The 18,006-nt window shown below is 42.3% G+C and overlaps 1 protein-coding gene across 4 annotated transcripts in view; it reads right to left on the bottom strand.

Annotated features, from left to right (window-relative positions):
- The window catches only part of RAF1 (Raf-1 proto-oncogene, serine/threonine kinase), a 62,102-nt gene extending 44,807 nt beyond the window's left edge, over positions 1-17,295 (bottom strand). Inside the window, exon 1 of one of the 4 annotated variants that reach the window (XM_086845969.1) lies at positions 16,885-17,295. The gene's annotated coding sequence lies outside the window, so the exon portion shown is untranslated. The remainder of the gene's footprint in view (positions 1-16,884) is intronic. The other 3 variants (XM_086845958.1, XM_086845953.1, XM_086845954.1) reach the window with 3 other exon arrangements.
- Between the last annotated feature and the right edge of the window lie 711 nt (positions 17,296-18,006).

The following is an 18,006-nucleotide window of genomic DNA, read 5'->3' as shown; positions in this document are numbered from 1 at the left end:
ATGTTGGTGCAGGCAATCTTCAGATGCTTTGCCCCAGCACTGTCTGGGTAAATTATCTGACTTCTTGTAGCTTTCAGACTTCAAAATTATCTACTTTAACTAAATTTTTGGGTGAAACATTCAGTACAAAGTAATAAATTATTTACTTAAGAGATGGATTTTGATGTATCAAGTTTTCAAGTAGGATCATGCTCTTGGCTGACAAGAATGCAAGCAAAATTATTTGCCTTCTTTTTTCCACACTCTCCCTCTTCATTTATCTTTTGATAACAGTCAACTGCACTTATTCTCAAAGAAGTACTGATGGTTAGAGCCATAGTTCTATTCAAAATAAAAATTGCATCATTTATATACAAATTTAATACTATTTCAAATATAATATGCAGTATATGTGTTATATATTAAATATATTATAAAGTAATTTTTTGTCTCTGCTCTGTTTAACCAGGAGAGTTCAGGATATTTCCATTACAACCAAATGCCTAAATTCAGATTTTTAGTGCTATCAGAGTAAAGTATATTATTGAGATTGTATAAAAGAGACCTAATCAAGAGGAATTGCTGTTTCTGGAGAAATCCATGGAAGGCTTAGGGTAAGGATAAGAAATCCATTCTTGTATTTGTCACAATAAAATATCATAGATTTATTTAGTTTGATATAATGTAATTCACTTGAGTATTTAACTTAAGCAGGTGGAAAATCCTAGTTTCTCTTAGGGATAGGAAATAGACTCAAGTGATTAAAAGTCTTTGGTTACTTTTCCTGGTAGCTTTTTGTTGCTTGTTTTTGCAGGAAGTTAAGAATTCTCTGAGGGAAGCTCCAAGCTGTTTGTGTGGCTTTGTGAGTAATGGAAAGAATTTACACAAAATATGCCACTGCTGTGTAGTGATATGGAACAATAAATAACAAAATAGGCAAGAGGTAGGAATTGCTCAGACTCCCTTTCTATAAAATCACTTTTCTTAGAGGAAAGTGGAACAACTCACATGAAACAGTTGGGATGATAATTGCCAAGGAAGGCTGCCTTGGAATTTGGCAAGGAGCCATGATGTCCCAATTACCTTTACTCTGCAGTTTTTGGTCTGGAAGTAGCTGGGATTTACTAATCTGGACTAAATGGGATTGTTCTGCTGCAGAAGAGACCTGGGCAGGCTTTCAAAAAATAAGAATTATTGAAAATATTATTTTGGAAAAGACAAGGTTATAAAAACCCAGGTAGCCAAAGTTGAACAGCATTGTACATAATCTTTTAAGCAGGCTATTGAAATTAACTGTTATTTTTTTATGAAAATTGGTAGTTTTCCATTCATTACCATGTTCCTCACTGAAGGAACAGCAGTTCCAAGAAAACTTTTATCACAGAAGGTGAGAATACGAAATTATCCTTTCACAGTAACTTAATGCAGCAGAAAATTTTCAAAGCAATAAGGCCTATAAATACCATTCTTACCACAACTATTCACTACAAGGCATAACAGCCCCTGCTCTTCATTAGCATTTTCAAATTAATGACTGTCATTAGGAAAGGCAGTGTGAAGCATAATTCACTTCACACCGAAGCAGCTGCTGCTGTGCCATAGAGTTGTTTGAGTTCCACCAACATCTACCTTCTAGCAGCCTCAGCTGCTGGATTTTATAAGCTTCCCCTGAAGTTGTTATTCCGATTTTCCTGCCTGATATTTCCCAGTGTAAACAAACATCCTTCTGTTATCGGGCAGCCTGAATCAGAGTGTGCCCCAGCTCCTGCTCTCCAGAGCTGCTGCCACCCAGGAGCTTCCCACCACGACTGGGGCTCCCTGCAGGGAAGTCACAGGATTAACCTAAAAAAGTTTGGTGAGTAATTCTTACTCGACTCACACGATCAGACAGATTAACTGAGTCAGCCTTCAGATTTCCTTCGAGAACTTTTAATTTTTTGGCTTCATTTCCAGGCACGGGCAGTAGGAGTGGGAGCCCCTCACAGGTGATGCGCTCACAGCAAGTGCCCGAAGGGCAGCTCGTGGCTTTGGCAAAAGTTCAGGTTTCACTCTGCAGCAGTGTGAAAACCAAGATTTGGTTAAATTCTCATCTTTTCCTCAGTGAATAAAATGTCGGAGCAGTGCTCTGCTTTAGGGCTGAGGTGCAGTTTATCAGTACCTGTAATTGTAATTATATCCTGGGTGAATGAGATTGCTCTGCTGCAGCAGAAACCTGTGCACTCTTTCCAAAAAATAAGAACCTACAGAAGATGATATTTTGTAAAAGAAGGCTCCACAAGGATATAAAATCCAAAAGGTGCCAGAGGAACGGTCCCTTTTCCCCTTGCAGCCCTCTCTGCCCCTCTCACCCTGGAGCAGCACTCAGGCTGAGGCAGATTTTATTTTTTATTTCTTTTTCCTGGCTAACACCATCCCAGCACTGCTTGAGCAAGGCCAGGGCAGGCTGAGGTGTGCAGGGACTGGAATCTCCCCATTTGGCAGCAGCCCACGGAGCCGAGTTCTTGGCTGGGAACCTGCAGCCTGCGCAGCTGGAAAGTGATTCCCACAAAAAGCAGCTTTTGCATATGCAAAGTCCATCTCAAAGGCCAGCCCTGCTTACTCAGCTGTTTATCACACTCACATGAGCAGCAATATCATTATGTGCAGTCGGAGCTGAAGACGTTAATTATTTTTTAATCTATTGTTCAAAATTCCATATACATTATAATTAATTTACCTGCCACAGGTAAGAAGAAAGCTCGTGTGACTTCTTCAAAATGTTATAAAACATAACAGCAGAAATAAATTGGAAGGCAGGAAAATTTGCTGCTAAATAAAATTTTCAAGGTACTTGAGACTAAAACACACACATTGAAAAAGTGCAATATTAGACAACGAAATTGTTGATTACAGCTTATGAAAGTGGATGCAAAGCAACAATCTGGGAAAAGACAACCTAAACTGTGTGTGTGTGTGTTATCAGTCAGGGGTTCTGGTTTAGCTCTAGTCAATCAGATAAAGACAGGTGAGATTTACTGGGAAGATCTCCCTAAAAATGCCAGTTTAGGATTTAGGGTTTAGGGTTTAGGATGGGAGAGAGATGACAGCAAAACAGAAGAGAGTATTTACTTAAATTGTAGAATTCAAGGGTGTAGCCACATTTTGAACACAGGTCTGCTCCTGCACTGCCATTTATGTGCAACAGAATTAAGAGGAACAGAAAAGAGCACCAGGGATTTGGAGAGATATAAACCAGCTCAGACATGATAAGCAACTAAAGGCATTAGGACTCTTCAGCTGGGGAGAGGAAAGGATGAGAGGAAAATAAAGTTATTTTCATAACACAAGCACCTCTCACATGCCTATATAGTGATCCTGTAGGGACTGAGAAGATTTGAGTAAGAAATGGAGAAACTCAGAAAACAGGGACTGTGCTGGGTATGTGTTCTATCTGCTGATATATTAGAGAGAATATGATATATTCTCTATCAAACCATGACAAATCCAGTGACAGGTGATCAGGAAGGCTGCTGCTTGCAAACACACAAGTATATTTTCTCCCACTATGATCTCCAGTGTTGTCACAATCAGTGAAAGATTTTCCTGAATTGGAGGCTGATTTTCTATTTCTGGGCATTTGAAATTCTTTTATGATTTATCTTAATTGCCTTTTGGGCAATTTGTGTGTAGCTTGCTGTGATTTTGTATTTGAAATGCCAGAGCCAAGAGCTTTTAAATTGTCATTTAGAAACAACTTACACTGTGACAAATTGCTTCTTGGCAGCTGATATTGCTCTTTGTTTATCCTGTTTAGATTTGGAGGGAAAGATCCTTTTAGTTTATTTTTTTTAAAATAAAAATCTCTAGATTATGTTGAGTGTCTGAACAACCTGCAAGCATTTTGTCCTTTTAGCTGTTACATCAAAATGCAGACAGAGATTGGTAAAATCAATAATCTTTGTTGAAAAATAAATTATGTATTATTAATATACATTACTTGTGCATCTCCTAATTTGAGAAGTATTTAGGACACAAGATTTAGATGCAGATCCATTCTCCAATTGTTCCACAGCTGTTGGAATCTGGATCTGCTAAGCCAGGACAGCCCAGGATTTTCAAAATAATTATGGCTCAGCTTTAGTGATCCTCTTGTTCCCTCCCAAAATCCTGGAGAACACGTTTTGCCATGCTTGACCTTTGTTTAATCAAGTAGGATAAACACAGAGTTGTTTCTCCAATGCAGAAAAAAGTATGACATAAAAATACTTAAAACTGTTTTGACAGGGAAACAGAAAACCCACGGGGTTTAATTTGAAGGGTTAAAAAGGTGTGCTGTGTTTACAAAAGTTCTACAAATAACTTGAAAATCCTTGACAGGTAAATCCCAAAGAAACATTTGGGGTGTTAATTCTGGAATAAAGGTGCATAGAGTATATAAAAAGATGTTGAACTCAGAGTTTTTGTTTAAATAGAGCTCGGTAATACAAAGCCCCATGAAAGTGTGCAACATGTTTTTAAAAAGCAAGTTTAAAACACACAGGGTTGTCATCCCAGATTTCTCACAAATAAATAAAATGAAGAAAAAAAAAAAAAAGAGAGAGAGAGAGGATGGGAGAGGAAAGAGAAATAACATTTTCCCATGCAGGTATTCTGGAGAGAACAGCAGACAGTTTGCAGAAAGCCAGGCTTAAAAGAGAAGTAAAATAAGGAACTCTGCAGTCAAAAAAAAAAAAAAAAAAAAAAAAAAAAAAAAAAAAAATACAGAAGTTCCCCAACTAAATAAATGTTCAGTGCTAAAATTTATCAGGCTGATTCTAGGAACTCAGTGATATTACCACAGGCTACAAAAATAACCCCCCAAGGAGTCACATGGAGTGATGTCATGTGAACATGGAATAAATCCTTGCTTTTTTTAAACTGAAAAAATTATATTCAGCCAAACTCTAAGAAAAAGCACAAAGCAACATAAAGGGCAGTGGCCCAGGTCAGGGGAGTTCAGCTGTGCCCTCCTGATGCTCCACCAGTGTCCTATGGCAGAACAGTGAAATCACTGCATGGAAGTGATGGTTACACCTTTATTTCTGATTAAATGCATCATCACAAAGCCTCTCAATTCCTTCTGTTCCTGGAGGGAATGGATATGGAGTATCCAGCAACCCCACTCTGAGGTTCTGACCTCAGGAAGGCACTTCATGGCTTCTCAAATACAGAGGAGTTTTGCTTTTTTATCATTTGTTGGAAATAAAGGTACCCAGAAACAAGGGCAGTGATGGCATTTCAGTCTGGCCAGCCTGCACTCCCACAGTAACATGCTCCAGGACAAGGGTTTTCAAAATCTGAAGTATTTCTAAGAGCCTTTATTAAAAATATAATCCTAAACCATTTCTAAGTGAGCCAGAAAGAAAATATAACAGCTTTTGAAGCTTCCATTAGAATACACACTGGAAAAAAACAGAGTGCTGAGCTGTGACTGGTTAAAGATGATAAAAAAAATATATACAGCAACTTCTGATATTTCCATTGGAATACACTGGAAAAGACCAGAGTGCTGAGCTGGTTAAAGATAATTAGTAGCTGGATGCAGTGTGTTAATCACTGATGGCAGCAAAGTGCATCATTCCATAGCCCTGCTGCATGAGATCATTGGCCAAGTGGGTATTTCTAACCACATGAGAGAAGTATTGCTCCTTCCAGCATGGAATATGGCCAGAAAGGGGGGGGGAAAACAGTTTTAGAATGTCCTTTATGAAAAAAACAAACAACAAAGTGGCTCTGAGATGAGCTGAACACGACTTGCCAGGTCCATCTTTTAGAACTGGTCTTGAATTTAAAGCAGCCCATAAATTGGTTCTGCATTTCTCCCACATCATGACAGCAGTGAGGAGTTTAGCTGTGGAACCTGTCACAGCTCCTGCTTGTTGAAGTTACTCTCATTATCCAGCTCCATTAATTCCAGGTTACTTTTCTAGACTACCTGAATATTCAAGTGTGATGCTTTATGCCACTTAATTCTCTTCATAGAGCTATGTGTTAATAAGGAAATCATGTGGTTTTAAGATAGGATGCACAATAAAAATATACACAGCAATATCATGGCAAATTTTAGATGATAATGAGCAACAACTGCAAAGGCTTTGGATTTATAGCAGTGAAGGGCTCAAATTGTGGCTCTACCAGAAACTGCTTAGCCAAGTCTCTCAAGGGAGTAATTGAAATTAGTGCATCTTAAATGTTTTACTGGCTCTGAGATTAAGTTAAAAGCAATAAGAGATTTACAAGAATGGCCAAATGACTTTGTTAGTGATTGTGGGAACCAGTTGGGATAAAGTGTGAAGTAGCAAGGAATAAAACCAGGCACTATCTATTGTATTGTACACCTGGAGCTTCCAGAGCATCAAATCAGAGCTGGGAGATCACACTAAAATAAAAGTAGATAATCCTGTCCAGTCCTGCTTGCTGTTCCCCCTCTGAGCCCAGAAGATAAGGGGATATCTCAGATTATGACCACCACTCAAGTTCAAGTTCAAGAGCTTTTACTGCCGATTTCACTCTGAGTAATTCTGTTCTGCCCCTGCCTTGCTGCTGCTTGCAGTGCACAGCAAGGAGGAAATCAGCATTTCACAGGGGTCCTGTCCTGTCCTGAGGAGCTGGAACTTCTCAAATCCTCAAAAGACCAATGCCTATCCTCACATGACCCAAGGATGTCACAGGACTTGGTGACACTGGGCTAGAAAGGCTGAGGTGGAAGCTCCAGTTCTGCTCTGAGTTTTCCACGTGTCCCTGGATCTGGGCTTTGTGTGAGGGGTCTGGAACAGCCACTCAGGGCACCTCCCACACCTCTGGTGGCTGGTTTTTCTTTTTTTTATTATTTTTTTATTTTTTTAATTTTTTTTTTTATCTTTTGTCTTTAAGTGTCTCCCAATGGAACTGGTTTACTTTGTATAAATACACAAAAATAGGAGCAAAATCCTGGAACTTCTTTGTTCCGAGCAATTGGCCTAGACTACGTGGTAATTTGGAATGAAGGGACGCCTCATCTAAACCAGAAACTTTGCATTAGAACTCTGAGACCTTCCCTGACAAAAGCTGCACCAAAATAAACTGGTTTCCATGCAAAACTTTGAACTTTCCATGCAAAACCGGGTGTGAATCTCATTTTCCAATGAAAAAGCGTTTTGTCAAAAAGATCCTTGATGAGTTCTTTTTCTGAAAAAATACTTTTTGAGTAATCACTCTGTAGGCCAAGGAGATATTTGAAAATCATGAGCTTCATCAGTGTCATCCAACAGATGCAATTTTATGTGAGTAATTCACTTGACAAATACACAGAAGCATTCTCCACTGGCTTGCAGTTATTTTCAGGCAGCTGCAATTTATTGATGAGTGGTCTTTGCATATGAATAGATTTTGATCTGTGCCTGACTAATTTCTACTTCTGAAAGAGATTTAACATCTTTTGCTTCCTGCTAGAAAGCAATTACAGTTTCTGTGGACAATTCAGCATGGAACACTACCCTTAGATTGGAAGCTGGATTTCATTCTCAACTTGTTTGCTTGCTTTTGATATTGCCCAATAAATCCCACTGAAGCAGAATCTTAAAGGCCCATCAAGTGATAATTTATGAGACTCTGAGCACTGAAATTGGAGGAACACAAGAGAATCTGAATGTTTTGTATTATCTTTGTGCTCACTTCAAACCAGATACATAAAGAGGCTTCTTGCAGTTGAATGCTCACAATTTCTGCTCCACTGCAAGAGGAGATGTGATCACAAAATGGTCCTGCCAGGTTTGTACAGGGAGATCAAGTTAAAGCAACAGTTATCATGAATGTCAACCTAGAAAGCAGCTTTAATGTATATAATATATACATGTTCCCTAAAACTCCACATATTTGAGATGACTCCAGTGAGTTTTAGTGACTTCTAGATGGAGCAGGATCAAAGCAGAGGTGCCTCTGCACCGGGAGGCCTTGCTGGGAGTCTTGGAACACCCTCCATGTGCAACTCCAGGGCAGCATCTGGAGAGGTTTGATGCTGGTGATGCAGGAACAGTTCAGGAATTACTGCTAATGGAATTTACTGCTTAGTTCAGTCTCTGGGCACAGGCACTGGCCCTAAGATTTGGGAAATACATTTTTCTTGGATGTTTCCTGGTCACCATTTGCACAAAAGTGACTGTGGACAACACAAGCACCAGAAATTCCCAGTTTTTCAATCATTTTCCCTCCTGACTTGAGCATCCTGTGTCTTCTTCCTAGAGCAGAGAAGAGGCACCACCACACCTCTGCTAACATGGCCAATATATTTTCATCTCCCCTCCAGACTTTTTAAAATCCAGCACTGTAAATAGGGCTGTACAAGATACTAATCTTGAATTAAGGGCTCCTCAACCATGTTCCAAAGAGCTGTGAAATGCTGCATTTTACTTGTTGAATAAGAAAAACAATTTCAGTCCACTGGTGGTTGGAGACACTTCAGCAATGAGATCATGTCTTTTTATAATCTCAGTATTTAGTGTGTAATTGAAACCAGGAGAATAAAAAACTGCCTTTTGATGACAGAATGTCTCTGCTGAGTGTGCATCCACTCGCATTTGGAGGTGCAGGATGCAGAAAGGTGGGATTTGGAGCAGTCAAAGGAGCACAGAGCACCACATTAAGGGACATTTTTCATACTAATTGATAGTTGATGATATAAAGGTGTGGAAAATAGGAAGAGAGGCAAGCACTGGATAAGAAGTATTAGTGTGAATTTTCACACAAAGGATTCACTTCAACTGTATCAAAGAATGATGGTCCTGCTGACTCCATGGCTCATCCCTGATATCTTTGTCCATAAATAAACACTTTAGTCAGTAATCACTTCATTTCCAGTGATCCTGACCAGATATCAGTGTTTATTCTGTGTCATGGCATCTATTTAGTCTTAACAAAAGTGGTACAACAGCCACATCTGAATCTGGACAATTCTATAAACAACATTGCACAAGTTTCTGATTAAGAGCTAAATGTCTAAACCTTTGTGTCCCAGTAGTTCTTCATTAGCCTGCAGTCAAGAATTGGAGTAATTATTTGGTGAAAAAATAAATTTCCCCCAAGCCCTTGTCAGTGCATCTATTTTGAATTGAAGTGGCATCTGCTCATCCTCACTTTCATCAGCTCCTGAACCAATATTAATTGGTGGAATTCTCCTGGCAGAGCTGAGGCTGTCCCTGCATTCTTTCAGCTCTGTGTTTGTAGACTTGGGTCAAAGAAGGAATCAGGAAAAGGTAAGCAAAGCATTCTTCTGGAATTTTGAGGATTTGAGGAAAGGACTGCGGGATTTTGGCAACGGGTGAAGGAATCCAAATGCAAAACCTGTGAGAGAAACCAGATTCACAAAGGTGCTGGAAAACAGTGGGAGACACTGGCTGTCAAGATGGGAGGGTGATTAAGCCCAGGAAGCTGGCAGGAAGGCTGAGGGGGGAATTCAGTTGGGTTTGGGGCTGTTTTTCACAGCTCCACACTGAGCTGGTTCTTACAGCTTGGTCCTGGCAAGTGGGCATGGCACTAACCAGCAAGGCAGGGTACTCTAAATTCGATTTTGACCTTGGGGGCTGTTACCAGCCTGGCTTTGGTAGCCAGGGGAAACGCTTCAGATTAAAGCCACTTCCCCCAGCAGATGCTCAAGTCACTCCTACATCCCTTGGCTGCAGCTTCTGATGTACAGGAGAAGGGAGCAGCCTTGAGGAAATAACTCAGGAGCAGGACACTTGTAACTGCCCAAATGGGATCTCAGAGCCCATAGAAGAGAGAATATGATTTTCCTTCATTCACTATGGATTATATATTCAATAGAATAGAGAAACTATTTTCCTTCATTCACTCACATGCAAAAACTGCACTGATCTGGTTCTAGACTGATTTGCACTCCTCTGAGAGAACTGAGTCTTGTGAAAACCCAAGAATAATAAATTAATAATAAAGTAGTATATAATGAATTTCATCATTTTTAGTAGCCTCTCAGACACTGGTTCCTTCAGTTGCATTAGGAGAAAGGAACAATTATCAAATGTTTTGTTGTTTTTCTTTACTCTCAGTACATAGGAACATCGACTCCTGTAATGCAATCTGGCAGCATTTTCTCAGGAATAAAACAGCTGCAAGAATCCCCTCTTCCATGTGCCCATACACTCCCATAGCATCACCCAGCCATCAGAGCAGGGTGGAAACTTTGATGGAAGGAGTTAATTTGGGCAGAGGAAGAGCTGAAATAGCCAGTGAGACTGCACATCCCCCGGTGTGTGAGTTCACTGCAGGGGCTGGGTAAACTCCCCCGTTCTGGCTGCTCAGCATAGGCTTCAGTGTCTGCTTAGTTCTAAGCACTATTTATTTATTTATTCTGTGAGCTGAATGTCTTCAAAAGGGACACAAAACTGTCCCAAGGGTCTCTTGCCTATCTTGTGTTTCCACACAAGAAACTAGAGCTGTCTCCAGTCCATGTGGTATTTAAATGCTTTTCACAACTTAACACAACCCAAATTCATCATGCATTAAATGGCTTTCTCAGGACAGCAACCATATATTTTTGTACTCACCAATGTATTATATACTGTAAGTAAAACCATGTCCACATTTTGAAACAACAAAACAAGATTTAGAAATGTATGCCCATCTCTGATATATAATCTGAAGAGCAGAGTTCCTTCTGCACCTTGAAAATTTCACCTTTGATCAAACAACGATTACAATCTTCCCTCAGATAAAATATATATATGTGTGTGTATATATTTATGTGTACAATTTCAAAATCAAAGCCTGGCACTTCTTCTGGATGTCATCTGCTGGCACTGGGAGCTGATCCCAGCATCCCAGAATGCAGCCTGGCAGGAATTCATCTCCTGCTTATGAAGGGCTCTCTAATTGCCCTGGGATTTTTCCCTTTTGAACTGGCTCACTAACCTGTAATTTCTCCTGCTATCTGCCCAAAGGTAAATGAAGTATCTGGTACACCCAAGGAATTCCTCATCTGCTACAGGTGACTCCAGATTGGGAGTTGCCATCACCAAGGAGGAATGAATTTCCACGTAGCCACGTTTCAATAATATCCCCGGGCAGGAGAGATCGCTCCTGCTTCCATTTTTGCACTGTTTATGAGCTCTGAGGAGAGGAACAGCAAAGCCTCCGTGAAGCCTCCTCCTCTGAGCTCCAGCACAAGACTGAAACTGGGAGAGATTCTGATCATTGAGCAAGTATTGACTTGATTTAATAAGGCAAGAAGAGCCTCAGAGAGCGATTGCAGTTGCTGCTGCTGCTGCTGAGCAATTCAGCACCCTCAGCCTGACACTATTTTGTTCTCCCTTTCACAAAATCAGGGCTGTTCTCGCTTTGGGCACTTTGCACTTCGGCAAAGGCATTCCCATGAATCCTCCACTGCCTCAGTTTGAAAAGATTTGCTGTTCATAAGGAGATGCTCAAGGCCAATGCCATGGAAAAGTGGGGAGGAGGCTGCAGGATTAAACACAGGATCAGTATGGAGTGACAGTGAGTCTATGGCAACCAAGAAAAGAGATTGGACTGAAATATGAAAATACCAACTCCTCTCCTCTTCCTCACTTTGAGAAACTCTTCTCCCTGCTGCCATCCTGGTTTCAAGCCCCTTCTTTCATTGTGGCCTCTGCCTTGTTCCATGTGTGACATCAGGGAAATAATCAATCCCAAGCACCTGGAGTTTGGCTTTTGGAATGCACAGGAAGGACAGGATTTGTAACAAAGGCTGGGATAATCTTTATCCAGACAGCAGCACTGCTTTCTCTGCCTTAACAGTCAAGCTTCCATATCTAAAACTCTTCCCTTCTAGTCCTCAAAACTACAAAGTTCATTTCAAATCCACTACAGATTTCCTAACAAAAAAAGATGAAATATTTTTCTGTGTGGAAGTTCTAGGAGAATACTCAAGCTTTGGCCAGCAGGTTTAGGTATTGGTGAATTGGAGGACAAATAGATTATAAATTCAAGTGAAACCAGTGAAATTATTCCCATGTGCTAAGAAGTGAAAGTGAGAAAAAATAAGCCAGTCTGTGGGGTGTCTGTGTGTGTGTGGTGCTTCCATCAGCACTGGAGACAGTGGGTGGAGAGGCTGGGGGGGATGTGTGGAGACATTTTAGAAAAGCAAAAACAACCTACAGGTGCAGCTAAAAATACTATGCTTCAAATTCACTCAATGAGTTAAAAATGCCAGTGAAGTCCCAGAGTGTGAACCTGCCAACATTCATTAAAAATGTTTATTCTCTTTTTCCTTTAATACAGTTCCTTCAGTAATTATTTTAGTAATTACATACTGTAAGAGTTGGGGAGCTGGGGCTTGGCTCCTATTGAGTGGTTCAGCTTTTAGATTTTTTTTTTCCTTCTCCACCTCTGTGTACACAGATTTATTTGTATGCAAACAATATTTGTGCAGGTGCCTACCTGGCGTTTGGGGCACGCAAAGCCAGGGCTTGCCAAAACTTTGCATTTTTTGTTTTCCTTTTATTAAGCAAACAATCATTTCACATACCAGAGTGTTTGGGCACCACAGAGACATATTCTGTATAAAAGTCCACATTCTTTATGGAACTATTCTACTTTCCTCTTGCTAAGGGGGCACAATAGAATAGAATAAAACCTTGTGACAGAATTCTGGACTCTTTCTCTGCAGCCTCCAAAGCAAAAAGGTTTCTCTCCTGACCCCCTGATACACTTCCTGCTACCAGGGTAACAAAATATTTGAGGCAAGGAGAAAGAGTGCTGATTCCTGGCTGGAAATACTCAGAGGAGGGGACAAGCTTAGGACCCTCAGACACGAGGTTCTTTAAGCAGGGATTCCTGGACACCTTGTGGGATCAAACTGGGATCAAAGTCTTAAACCTGAGTGTCAAACTGAATCTGCTAGGATTCAATTGATTGCAAAATTTGATAGCATCCTGAGTATCCAAATGAACAAGGATTTAATTAAACTTCCAGGGCGCTCTGATTAACGATGAAATAAGACCAAACACATCTTTTATGGGAGAACTACTGAAGGATCAGTGAGTGCAGGGGCAGAGGGAATCCTGGAGAGAATGCTGTTCCATCCTTGGGCTTTGCTGGCAGCTCTGCTCCTCTTTGGGGCTTTCTCTGGCACCACCACCCCACTGGGCTTCCCCAGGAGTGATGTGGTGTCTCTGAGCTCAGGAAGAAAAGCACAGCAATATTCTCCTGTTCCCCCAGACAGAGGAAGGAGCACGGAGCATCCAGCACACAGCACAATCCAAACCAGAGGAATGTGTGAATGGGGAAAAATGTCACATTTGGGCTTCAGAAATGAAGGAGGCAGTGACCACATCAACTCCAAGAGAGCCCAGACTCAGCAGGAGCTGAGGGAGGGCTGGCTTCACCACGGTGTGCAGAGTAGGGAGCCTACGTTAACTAACTCCATTAATTAACTACAGTAATCCAACTTACAATGCCCAAAATTCTCATCCCAACCTTTTTGCTTCAGATTTTGAGGAAGTATGGGATACCTGTCAGTGAAGGGAAATGCAGTGTGGCCTTGGAGGGAAAAATACAGCAATATCACATTTGCTGAAAAAACATAATGCAGTTCCATTTTTTCTATTCTTTCTCCCCCAGCCTGACTAATGGTAGTTTGTTAAGGATTTGGATTGGGAATCTAACTTGACATTGGATTTCACTTGTAAACTCCTCTTTCAAAACAGAGGACAAAATGTGCTCTGTTGTCCAACACAAGCAGGTATCTCTGCCAAGAAAAAGGACACTGGGCAAAGGAGTTCTGATGGCTGTTGTTTGGCACAGGTCTGTGTTTGTAAAAAAACTCCATTTCCAGTCATTTGGGTGGGGAGTTTTTATGGAACAAGCTTGATTAGGTTGCTTTCCTAAGGAGAGGAAGCTTATGTAATGGCTCAGTCTATCTCTTGCTCCAAATTTCATACATATTTGACACATGAGTCAAGAAGAATAAATTTTCTAAAGTTTCTTGGAAGTCAGCAACTGAAGACAGAAAAAGGAACCATGTTCATTCCTCAGCTGAAGGAAAGAAAGAAGTCAGGCACCAAATATTCCTGTTTATACAGCAGGCTGGCCGGTGCCCATGCACCTGAGGCCGAATTAGCCCCAACACATGAGGGGTTTGTCCTCTGAAATGAGAACCACAGTTAAGATATCCTTATTTATCACAGCTGAGGTGCTTTGGGATGAGACCACATAAATCTGTGGGGAAACCTGTTGTTTGTGGAGCAATGGGTTTGTTTTTTTCGCCTTGAAATGTGCTCGGACATTCAGAACACAGTAAGCTCAGTCTCCTTGTTCTTAAAAAACACATGGAATGCTCAACAAACTGTGCCAAAGATGAGGCACAAAGTAACTAAAATACTGGGAAATATCCACCACATTCTGGTCCTTGGCTGTTTCACTCTGGAATGAATGGGAAAGGGTGGGGAATCACCTCTGATCCACCTCTCTCAGCTCACTTGGGCTTCCCCAGGTTGCCAGAGAATGAGAACGGGAGTGGAGCTGCTCGAGTGCAATCTGTTGACCCTAATTTTGCTGAGGAATAATAGCAATGCAGTGATATAACTGCAGGAAGCTGTCCAAAATCATAAAATACCTCACTTCTTTTTTTTTTTTTTCTCCTCAAAACTGTGTCATTCCCTTTACCATTTGTTGTTCACAGTCTGAAATCCTCAAGATGACTTTGCTGCAGACTTGAGTTTTACTGCAGATATGGAAAACTGCCTGGAAGTTTTGCTCCTTGGTTGTTCTGGCTGCTTTCCAGCCCCAGTAACACTCAAGATGCAACACATCCAACTTGCTCCAGCAATCATTCTGTAAAATACAGAAAAAAATAAAGGATCCCATACAAAATTAGCTGCTATCTTAATTAATGACTTCAGGAAGCAGTAAAAGTGAGTCTGATGCAGGCCTTTGAAGGGCTAATTCTAATTTTGCTGGAGAGGTGAGGTGAGCCTAAAATACATCAGTACAGGGCTGATCTTAAGGTCAGTAAACATTGAAGACTTTCAGTTAATAGTGGGGTTTTTCTATCCAATAACCAGAGGATATTGGTAGCTCTGACTGCCCTTGAAGCTGCTCCCAGCACCTGCTGCTACAAAATGAATGTGGAGACACCTGACTTGTATCAGGCAGGTCTTTTAACAAAAACTGAGCTGGTTTCTGTGAAGCAGAGCTTGGAGCAAGAGGAAAAGTCCTGAATAAGGAGTGGAGTTGCACGAAGCACATAAAAACAGCCAGGTTCGGGAGCTGCCTGAGAACGTGACCCACATTAAACACCATGCCCAAGGGATGCACGGGGTGGGATTTGGGGTGTCTCTGCAGGGCCAAGGGTTGGGCTGGATGCTCCTGGGGGTCCCTCCTGCCTCAGATATCCTGTGATCCCATTAAAAACACCTGTGCAGTTTCAAACACCCATCTAACGTCAGCAGGAGATCACCTCCAGCTTCCTTCAGAAGAAGCTGCTGTTCTTAAGGTGGAGAACCAAAGCAAATCTCAAAATTGCACAAGAGAGCGAGGTGCTGGGCCCCATTGCTCCATGCCCTGCAAGAGCCTCTGTGGAGGCAGGTGAGCTGCCAAGGCTTTCCCTCAGAGGAATGTGCCCTGAGGGAGCTGTGATAAGCTTATCTCAACCCTCTCCTGGAGACATACCCCTTAGATGAGACCATCCATTCTCATCATGGTGAGCTGTCCCACCACGCTTGGTGACTGTGCTGATCCTTTGTAACCCATTGGTTTTCCCCCTGGCACCACCCTGGTTTCACCCATAAAAAACCCATAAAAACCCCAGCTCCTGCCCAGTTCAGGAGGGAGCTGCTGGACAATAAAGGCTGTCTCTGTGCAATCGCCACACGACGCTCCTGTCTCTCTGTCTCTGGGTCAGCCTGGGATAACCTCACAAACAGAACTGGAATCACGGAGCTGAATTAACTGAGCTGGAATTACTGAGCTGAAATGACTTGCAGCCACAGGCTGCCCCTTGCTGAGGTTACCTGGTGGCCAGGGATTGCCAGAGCCCCCAAAGACCTCTCCTGTGGGACTCCGGGTCAGACAATGGGCCCGGCCTGGCCACCACAGGCCCCTGCTGCAGCCCTGGCTGAGCCAGGCCGAGGCACAACCAGATCATCTCAAAAGTCTTTCCCAACCTAATTCATTCTGTGATTCTGTGACTCCCAGCGCTCACAAAACCCTAACGAGAGGCAGGATTAAACTGTGGCACACTTGGAAAACCCAGGCCTTTATGCACGCTAATCTCAGCCACCATTTGGAAACTCCTGACCCACATGCAAGCAACTCCCGGGGCAGATGGACTCTCGGAGCCCCAGGATTGTGTGGTTATAATTCATTGTTATGCAAACACACAGCTGCTTTTAAACCTCACTTGCACACTCCTGGCGGGTTTAGTTTCAAAGGGTCCAAAAAAGAGGCAGAAATAAAGCCTCCTGCAAAGAGGCTTCGCTTAAATCTAGAAAGGGTTTCTGCAGACAGGTCAAAGGCAAGCAGTCTGGAAGCCTGAAATGGATCTGTGCTGCTGCAGGAAAGGGCACTCGCGCTTCAAAATTCAACTTTGTACCTGGTAAACATTAATCTCTGTACCTATTTAATATTTAAATAGAAAACAACGATTTCAAAGATTATTAGATTATGATTTTTGCTCAGAAAAGGTGGAAATTTCCACCAAATCCTTCATACAAAATTCATAAACCTCCCCTTAGAAATAGCACTGGGGCTTTTCTATCTGATTGCAGACTAATTAATTTAACCTTTGGAAGCAGGTTGGGTAAGTATTTAATCCTGACCCTTTAGCCTGGATTCACAGATCCATTATTAACCTTCTAGCCAATTAAAAGTGCTGCGAAAGCTGTGAAAATTCCCCCCATCCAACCCCTCAGGACTCACCAGAACCGTGTTCCCACACCCAGCCAGCACCGTCCGACAGGTCTGGATCCAAGGAAAATCCAAAGGAGACCTGGCTGGGACTGCCCAGCCCGGTGTGCCTGGGGCTAGGAGTTCTCAGGGAGAGCTGGGACACCAGGGATGGTTCTGCTTGCCAAAAGTCTCCAGTGCCTTCTGTGTGCGAGCACAAATACCTGGGCCCACAGGCTGAACCCTGCAGGGTCACATGGGTGACAGGGCTAAAAAAAGGCAAACACAGAGGCTTAATTTAAACTGCCCCAAAATGTTGGTGTTTCCCCCCGCCCTGGGGCTGCTCGTGAGCCTCTTCCAGCTTTTCCTACAGCTTTCCTGGAATTTTAACATCCCGCTCTCTTCGGGGTTTGTGCTTTTTGATTCTTTTATTTTTAGCTGCAGCATTTTGCAGCGGTCTGCAGAGCCTGCTTGACGCCAGCAAATGTAACTGGATGCCGAGTCCATGCGAGCCAGAAATTGCAGCCAGGAGCAGCACAAACCCTGGCACTGGGCAAAACCTGGGAGTCTGAATCCTGAATTCATCTCCTGCCTTGGGAAAGCTGGCAGGGGGGCTTCATCAGAACGGAGAGAAGAGCTGGGAAGGGTTTGGGGTAAGCAAATAAAAATCAAAGATGCAAAGAGGTCTGGCCCGCAACAGATCTGTGCAAGCTGACTTCCAAAAGCAGGAGTTTACAAAAAAAGCCAAGATACTTCACTTCAGTAACCTAGAAACAGGCCAGGCATGCACAGAGCGGGCTGCCTTTAGAAAGGGCTGCTGCCAGCAAGGGTGGATAAATGAGAATAGGGCAGCGGGTCACTGCTGACAGCCACCTCCCAGGGCACATTTCCCAGGTTATGATGGCTCCTTCCATGCACACAGAACTGCAGCCCCCAGGTCTGTTCCAGATAAATAAAGGCCACATCTCCTACTCTGCTGTCAGGTTTTTACCTTTCCCTTCCACACTGTACAACTGGGATAAATCTGGCTGAATCACCTTACCTGAACTTCCTTTTTAGTTTTCTGTTCTGGCCCTGCATCAGAGAACCAAGTGAAGGATTGCCAATTGATCTGATTGAGAAATTGTTCATCCCTACTATTCTAGGATCTGTAGC

This window comes from Cyanistes caeruleus, chromosome 11, assembly GCF_971803275.1.
Source record: "Cyanistes caeruleus chromosome 11, bCyaCae1.hap1.1, whole genome shotgun sequence".
Taxonomy (NCBI): Eukaryota; Metazoa; Chordata; class Aves; order Passeriformes; family Paridae; genus Cyanistes; species Cyanistes caeruleus.
This window is presented reverse-complemented; position numbering and strand designations above follow the sequence as displayed.